Here is a 9,115-nt window from a genome sequence, read left to right as displayed (position 1 = left end):
GAAAGGCTGACTAGGTATTTGGTAAACCAAACCATTGGATTTCCCCCACTGGGACACAGCTGGACTAAATTTCCCAGCTTCCCCTGAAGTTAATTGGGTGCAGCCATGTGACTGGGTTCTGCCCAATGGAATGTGGGCAAAACGGATGTGGTCACTTCCTGGCCTGGACCATAAAACTGCACAAACCTTAACATGCTCTCTCCTTTTGCTTTTTGGCCAAAAGGGGAGAACTCTGAGGACTGCAGGGTGGAGGGGGTGAGGAAGCCATAAGATGGAGGGATCCTAAGCCCCTGAGTCACAAGTTGGAGAAGAGCTGTGCAGAAGAGCCTCATGAACAGGAACAGCCATGTTGGACTGTGGTATGAGTAAGACATAAGCTTGTATTGTGTTAAATTACTAAACTTGTGGCTACAGCAGCTAACCAGCCAGACTAATACCTCCCCTATTCTCTACATTATGGAATTGAGATGCAATGAATCTATGTGACTTCCCCAAAGCCAAATGCCTATTAACTGGCAGAGCTGAGATAGTGAGATTTTCTGACTAAAACCAGTGCTTTTGCCACTATACCACAGCTGCTGCAAAATTGCTTCTGCTACTACCTTCAAACAAACAACAAATCTGCTGAGACGAGCATTTTCTACAAATGCATTCACCATTCATTGATGCTGTCCTAATTAGGACCTTCATGCAGATGGCTCTGGGGGAAAGCCTGAACACCTGGAGGTACTCAGGGCCGGGTCCTGGACTAATATGGGAAGAGATGCCGCAAAGTCACCTTTGAAAACGTCAAAGCAGCCTTAGCCAACAGGAGGCTTCCTTAGGCTGACAACAAGGGTAAAAAATGGCTGCATTAAATTCGTGTTAGAAAAAGGAAGACCATGTGTGGCTCCTGGAGGGAATGAAACCTTAAACTTGGGAGGGTCTTTATGCATAGCCAGAACATCAGCCCATCATCATTCCTCTGTTTTAAATTCTTCAGTCTCTTCCCAGTGGCTAAAGCATGAAGTACATACAGCTCCTTATCTGCATGTGAGGCCCACCCTGATCTGCCAGTGCTTATCTATTCAGCCTCAACTCTCTTCCTTAAGGGCAGTACAGGAAGAATATGGGGAAAGCACCTTCTGTTTCAATAACTCAAACTATCTTAGCTCCCAGAGAATACCATATTGCCCAGGTCTTTGCAAATGCTCTCTCCTCCATATGGACCACCATCTCCAATCCCAGCTTCCTTAAAGCTCAGGTCAGGTATCATCTCTTTCTCCAGTCTGGGATTAATGCCCCTCCTCTGTACCCCCACAGTCCCCTTCACACACCTACGTTATAATGCTTGTCAGATTGCACTGCAGTTATTCATTCTTGCCCCCGACCTCTGATTATGTATTTTACACCTTTGATTTCCCAGCATCTAGCAAAACACATGGAACATCGTAAGAGCTCAACAAATTGCTAGGTAAGTAAGTGCATGGGTAGATGATTGGTCCTGAAGTCCTAAAATAATAATAATAATAATAATAATAATAATAATAACTAATAATAAGTCACCTGGCACCATAGTAAACAAGTAATGGTCCCCCAAAGGTATCCTCATCCTAATCCCTGTAACCTGTGACTATGCTACATTACATGGCAAAATGGCATTGGGGTTGCTAATCAACAAACCTTAAGATAGATGGATGATCCTGGATTAGCCAGAGGGGCCCACTATAATCACAAGGGTCCTTAAAAGACAGAAAAGGGAAGAACAATCAGTGTCAAAGTGATGCAATGTGAGCAAAGTTTAACCAGCCACTGCTGGAGGGAAGAGGGCTACAAGTCAAGGAATGCAGGGCAGCCCCTAGAAGCTGGAAAAGATAAAAAACAGAAACAAAATAAACCACATGAACAAATAAACAAGAACAAATTTGCTCTAGAACTTCCAGAAAGAATCACAGACCTGCTGACACCTTGGTTTTAACCCAGTGACACCCACTGAGTCACACTTTTGATCTCCAGAACTGTAAGATAATATATTTATGTCATCTCAAGCCACCATTTATAGTAATTTGTTCCATTGGAGAATTGGAGAAAACAAATACAGATACTTTTTTTAACGTTTTATTTTTATTTTTGAGAAAGAGAGAGCATGCACAGGGAAGGGGCAGAGAGAGAGGGAGGCAGAGGATCTAAAACAGGCTCCTCTCTGTCCATACAGAGCCTGATGTGGGGCTCGAACTCACGAACCATGGATCATGATGGGAGCCAAAGTCAGATGCCCAACCGACTGAGCCACACAGGTGCCCCTGAATGCAGGTACTTTTTAAATGGCATACAAAAAATCTCCAAAAGAAAAAACCATTATGTATTCATGCACATTAATTGAACATCTTCTCTGTGCAAGGTATGAAGTCCTGGAAGTCTATAGAGCTGAACCAGAATAAATCCTGACCTTGGGATCTATTCTTCCAGGAAATTTGACGGTGGAGAGGGGTAGAACACATCAATCTGCCACTAAAAGACCAGAGGGCATTGAAAGAGGTGGGAAGCTATAAGTAGGAAGGAATCTGAACTTGTAGCTGAGCAGATCTCCCCTTGCCAAACAAGCATAAGAGACTGTACTCAAGGAGGCCATTTGCCATGCTCCAGGAAGGCAGCCATGCAGTGTGGGCTCCAGATCAGGCTCTAGGAACCCAGAGCTCCTTACATATGGAGAAGAGCTGTCCTTGGTGACAAATCCATGTAAGAAAAGGAGATGAAAATTACAGAATGCCATGACCAGAAGTCACTCTTGTCCAGTTTGAAAGACGACATAATCAAAGCTCAGGGAGAAAATACCGCCCGTTCTGAAGCCTTCTCTGACCCTTGCCAAGCAGGTTTATTCCTCCCTTCACAGCTGTATTTCCTGAGCCCTTGCGTCAGGTCTCTGTGGTAATCATCATTATGGATGTCACGGTTAGAGTGCATGTAGCTGCCTAGTCCTGTTGCACTATTTCCTAAAGGCAGGGGCTAAAACTTACCCAATTTTTTTCCACTCCCCTTAACAGTGACTAAAACATGGCCATTGAAAAATAAGTGTTTGTTGAATGAATTAATGTAAGTTCCTGGCAGGGGGAGTCAGATAACAGAGACTTTCCAAGCCAAAGTGCCAGAGAGAAGAGAGAGATGAATGGCAAGTTTTCTGTGATAAATATGTCTTACTCTTATAGTCCAAAAGGAAGTTGTGTTTTAACAAAAATGATTCAAATCCATGTTTTCTGTGTATTTCAAAGCCTGTAATTTTCTCTTCTTGTACTCCCTGGGAAACCCAAGTCAGAGCCCTCACTCACTCACTTAGCAGTGGTGTGACTGCAGATGGTAAATTAACCTCTGGGAGTCTTAGTTTCCTCACATAGGAAGTATGGATAATAACACCTATTTTGTCAGATTGTTTGGAGGATGACAGCTAGTATGTGCGCAGCTCTGTTGCCCAGTGCATAGTAGATGTTCAATAAGTGGTGACTGTAATGAGCATCCTCCCAGAAGCACCAACCCCTATGCCACGGAACAGTTCCCTATGGGCTCCCTCCCACTACACCTGGGAGAACAGTGTTCCATCTTCCCTCTTCCTTCTTAGAGCAGCATCCCCCTGCATTGGGCTGGTAAGCCAAGGGAATGCTCACACAAAACCTGCTCCACACAAAACCTGCACCTGAAGGAGACTCAGCAACACCATTGTTCTAGAGTTCTCTCATAAAACCTGTGCTAGAAACTTCTGACATTCAGCTGATGACTTCTCTAAATCCATGAAAATTCTGGATTTCTGTGTTCCTCAAAAAAATCAAAGTAGAACTACCCTATAATCCAGCAATAGCACTACAAGAAATTTATCCAAGGACACAAGAGTGCTGTTTTGAAGGGGCACATGTACCACAATGTTTACAGCAGTGCTTTCAACAATAGCCAAAGTATGGAAAGAGCCCAAATGCCCATCAACTGATAAATGGATAAAGAAGATGTGGTTTATATATACAATGGAATACTACTTGGCAATGAGAAAGAATAAAATCCTGCCATCTGCAGCAATGTGGGTAGAACTGGAGGGTATTATGCTAAGTGAAATCAGTCAGGCAGAGAAGGACAGATATCATATTTTTTCACTCATATGTGGAACTTGAGAAACTTAACAGAAGACCATGAGGGAAGGGAAGGGGAAAAAAATAGTTTCAAACAGAGAGGGAGGCAAATCAAAAGAAACTCTTAAATACAGAGAACAAACTGAGGGTTGATGGGGGAGGTGGGGGGAGAGGGGAAAATGGGTGATGGACATTGAAAAGGGCACTTGTTGGGATAAGCACTGGGTGTTGTATGTAAGCAATGAACCACGGGAATCTACCCCCCCCAAAACCAAGAGCACACGGTATACACTGTATGTTAGCCAACTTGGCAATAAATTATATTTAAAAAATCAAGCTACACTGTATATCAGGAATGGTCCTAATTTTATAAAATGATGTATAAACATGATTAGATATATCGATTCAAAGAAAACAGATGAGGAGGAAATAAAGAGAAATTTGTGATTGTTACCTCAGAGTGGTAAGATTATGCATACTAGTTATTTATTATTTAGGTCTTTATGTGCTTTGGGAAATTTACAATGAAAAATAAAACGTAAATATTATTCATCTGTTTCTCTAGGTATTCCTTAGAGAGAAGATGGCAGGAGGACATTTTTGTTGGCCACTGTGTCCCTTGTAGGCCAAGCTCTCTCCCAGGGCTTGCCCTCATCTCCTCCTTGTCCTTTCATTTCATCGAGGCACGTTCATTGTTGGCTTTGCTTCTAGGTCTCTATTCACCTGTAGTCTTGCCCTTGGGATAGTCCCGGGCTTCTCCACCATGAAGACTCTCCTTCTTCACTCACCTCTGCAAATCCCAAACTTGTCAGGAAGACTCCTAAGTGTGAGGCATTAACTGAGAACCTTTTCCACACACCCTGACCACCTCTTAGCCCATCCCTGATTCCTGTGCCCCTGCTTCCCTTTCTACATCATTCAAGTTGATTCAACCAAGTGTCAGATCAGTGGAAATGAAAATTGGGACTGAAGGACAGGAAAAATGGATGAAAACCATAAAATTTAAAAGAGGCACAGCTAAGTTTGCATACCTGTGGTATGTCTAGGTCATGCATCCAGCAGCTACAAGATCTCTAAAGGCAACAAAGAAAGGGATTTAAATGGATCTTTCTCTCTCTTTTCTCTCTTTTCTGATCCCTGCAGTAGGAGACAAGAGAGTGTGTATCTGAAAGAGAAGAAACAAGGTGTCCCTTCTGTGAGGGCACTCACTCTCCAAAGAAAAACACTGTATTACAAGGTGCCCTCTGGATTGGAGAGAGGAAACACCCAGTCTCAAGGTAAGCCGAACCCTGTCCCCAGAGCCGTCCCTGCAGGGAGCTTATTTACCTTGGCTTTTCTATTTTCTGACTCATGGTTGTACTTAAACTCTCTTCTCTCTGGCTGTGTGTCTTTTAATACACTTTTTTTTATATCCCAAATGTGGCTTTAGAACTGACCTGTACCCTCAGTCTGGAGGCTCATTTATAATTACAAACATCAGGAGTGTGATGACAAAATCAAAGATATTACTTATTTAAAAACATTGTAAAAGAACGCCTGATTCACTGTAAAGTTTTCCTTTTTAAAAACTTAGGATATTTGTCTCTCTTCTTGTTGCTATTTCAGGGAAAATAACTGCCAAATGGAGTTTTTCCATATTTGACTTGAAAGGGGGCGGGGAGTGGGGGTAGAAGTTGATCCTCGCTACAAGATCGGTGCCAACAGTTGGCCTGGAATAAGTGTTCACAGCCAGATTTTCAAATTCCAGTAACCAGGGACCTATAATGAAAAGACTCCTACAAATCTCAATCTCTCTCTCTCTCTCTCAGGCTTTTATCCAAGAAGAGCAGGAACCTTTGATCTTGTCTGGAGCCCAAAGGATCTAAGGATGGAGTGAAGACAGACAAGAGTCTGGCAAATCTCGACTGGGTGCGCTTATTCAAAGCATGTCTGGGATGAAGTCTCTCCAGTACTGGATTTGCCAGACCACTCCAGCCTAGGGCCAGGGCAAGCAGGATTTCAGAACGGTTGCCTGTTTATTCTACCATGTTGTGTTCAGGGAGTGACCAGCCAACTGGTCTATTTGCCCAAAGAGATTCAACCCAACCACAGCCACCCTCCTCCAGGCGCTTTGGCTGCTCCCTTAAGAACCTCCCTTCCTTGCCTGCTGGGTGGAACTGGTCCTGACTGCTTTTATTTTTCCAAACTCCTCTGTGCATAAACAGGATGTTTGGAAAAGCTCAAGATGGCCAGGGGTCTGCTGAGTTGGCCCTTGATTCTCACTTGGAGGGCAGTGTTGGGCAACATCAGTGGAATTGCTTCTGCCTGGATGTTGCCCAGAATAGCTAAATCCTCTCCTCCCCCCAACCTTCTCACTCCCTCTCTTTTTCTCTCCCTTAGAGAACTTGGCTACAGGGAGTTCACACTGGTAGGAATGAGGTAGAAGAGTTGCCTTCACTTTCTAAAGGTGTTTCCTATGAGGGTATTAAGAAATATCCCTGCTCCCAAAGGGTGCAAGGAAGAAAAGTGAAGCCAGTAGGTGGGAAACTTACTCCCTTCACAGAGCTCTTCTCAAGACCCTAAGGGCTAGGGCAGGACCCTAAAGAAGAAACCGCCATAGAAAACAGCCTACCCATGATTAAAGGTCCAGTGGACAAAGTGTTTATGAGTAAAGACCCCTCACTAACCCCTCCTGACTGAACAAAAGATACACAAGATCAAGTTAACCCACTGGAACTAAGTTAATCCTAGGTGCAAACGTCTTAACATCTGAGCATGGGTAGAGGCAAGGAAAACTGCAGGCAGAGAGAGAGAAAGCCAAAGCCTTCTGGCAGGGAGGGGAATAAGAACAGCGGCAAATGCAGATAGAGGCCTTTTCTCAGGGCGCTCTCACAGCCTCCCTGCCTGACCAATTCCCAGGCTTAGCTATCAGTGTTTTTACACTGAGCCACTACTTGCCATTGCCAGAGTTCCCTGAGAGCTACCCAGGACCATGCAGCCTCCTGCCCCAGCTACTGGGGACAAACATAGTCCTCTGCCAACCCCTGCTCCTTTCACCACCCTGCAGGATCTGCTGCCCTGATGACCCCATCCTAAGACATGCAGGTACCACTGTTGGTACCCACACAAGCACACCTCCAGCCACAACATTCCCACAGCATCCTTCATCACCCAAACTGGCTCTGCAGTCACCACCCTTGTTGCCATTGAACCAATGCTTTTCTGCCCCCTTAATCTATGTCCCCTGTTCCCTGAGTCTTGTTGGGCAATTCAGGAGTCAAGAGTTCCAGCTGTAGCTGAGATTTTGCAGCCAACCACACAGCACATGTGCACACAGACATGAGAAGAAAAGACTCCTGGGAAAGTTGATTTTGTGGAAGACACTTAAAAACACTTGGCAAATTTTCAACAACATGGATGGACCTGGAAGACATTATTCTTAGGGAAATAAGCCAGACACAAAAAGACAAATGTGATCTTATATGTGGAACCTAAAAATAGACTCATGGAAGCAGAGAATAGAATGATCAGGGAGGGGGAAATGGGGAGATGGTGGTCAATGGATATAAAGTTTTAGTTATGCAAGATGAATAAGTTCTGGGGAAATACAGCATGGTGCCTATAGCTAACAATACTATGTTATATACTTAAAAATCTTCCAACATGGTATACGTACCACAAATAGCAGTAGTAGTTATATTAATAATAATAACAATAATAAAAGAGGCAAGAGGAAACTTTGGGAAGTAATGAATATGTCTATGCCTTGATAGCAATGATGGTTTCATGGGGGTATATTTATCCCCAAACTCATTGAGTTGCACATATTAAATATGTATAGCGTTTTACATTTCAATTATACCTCAATTAAGTGGTTAAAAAAATTGGCAAAAAAAATAGAAGAAGTACAAAATTGTTATTTAAAAAACCTGAAAGAAACCCCTTTGGTTGATCGTTTAATGGAGAACACAGAGCAGTAAATTGAGGGAGACCACCAAGTAAGTTTCAGCAAAATTAGGGTAGTGTTCTCAACATTTTCTCAACAGACATTACTTTGGGGATTTAGGGGGAAAAATCTAACTCTCAGGAATTTTCAAAAATTCTCCAAAGTGTAAGTTATTCTGTATTTCTAAAATTAATTATATTTGTTACTTGCTATTATGGATATCTAAAAGTTGTTTAATAAATAAGAGATATTAAGCTTAGTAATAGTTACCAAAACTATAGGCTATAGCAGATATTCAAACCCTAGAAAATCTTTCCATTGGACACAAGATTTAAAAAAAACTTTGTGGGGCACCTAGGTGGCTGAGTCAGTTGAGCCTCCAACTTTGGTTCAGGTCACAGTCTTGCAGTTTGTGAGTTTGAGCCCTACATCAGGCTTGCTGCTGTCAGCCTGTCAGTGAAGAGCCAACTTTGGATCTTCTGTCCCCTCTCTCTGCCCCTCCTCCACTTGCACTCTTCTAAAAATAAATAAATCTTAAAAAAAAAAACTTTGCTATAAATTGCATTTTCCCTTCAATTTGCTATGAAGAAACTAAGAGTTATACATTTGCTTAACATTTATCCTGTTCCTTAATTTTTTCATCATGAAATCCTATCTGTGGTAATGTTTTGGTTCTTGATATGGATTTGGTCACTGTGAAAATTTTATCAAGCTGTACGCTTATGACTTATACACTTCTAAAAGCTTACTTTAACAAAATTTCAGCTGATTTAATTCTGTACTAAATTATCAGTGTCTTGTCTGCCTAATGCCTAAAGGAAGACTAATTATTCCCAGAATCATACCCAAGTAACTACATAAGACTAAAAGGAAAAGGTGACTCTCTCAAGGAAGGGACCAGTTTGCACATCCTTCAAAGGTGAGCCCATAATACCACATACACACATCATATCCTACCTCCTCTCCCACCATGGTGCCCACTCCCTCCAACTACCAGGACCTTGCCAAAATTTCCATTCCTAGACTTATCTTCCCAATTCACCAATTAGGGGAAAGGATTTGTCCACCAGACAGCAGTAAGTACCCTTGGTTTTAAGTT

The 9,115-nt window shown here is 42.7% G+C and overlaps 1 long non-coding RNA gene across 1 annotated transcript; it reads left to right on the top strand.

The window, feature by feature from the left end:
• Nucleotides 1–232: 232 nt before the first annotated feature.
• Nucleotides 233–5,363, top strand: LOC113603684 (uncharacterized). Its single transcript, XR_008288958.1, has 3 exons — nt 233–365; nt 1,413–1,453; nt 5,235–5,363. It is a non-coding gene; the product is annotated as an uncharacterized LOC113603684 (long non-coding RNA).
• The last annotated feature ends 3,752 nt before the right edge of the window (nt 5,364–9,115 follow it).

This window comes from Acinonyx jubatus, chromosome B4 (assembly GCF_027475565.1).
Source record: "Acinonyx jubatus isolate Ajub_Pintada_27869175 chromosome B4, VMU_Ajub_asm_v1.0, whole genome shotgun sequence".
NCBI classification, from domain to species: domain Eukaryota; kingdom Metazoa; phylum Chordata; class Mammalia; order Carnivora; family Felidae; genus Acinonyx; species Acinonyx jubatus.
The sequence above is the reverse complement of the archived record's forward strand: the minus strand, read 5'-3'. Positions and strand labels throughout refer to the sequence as shown.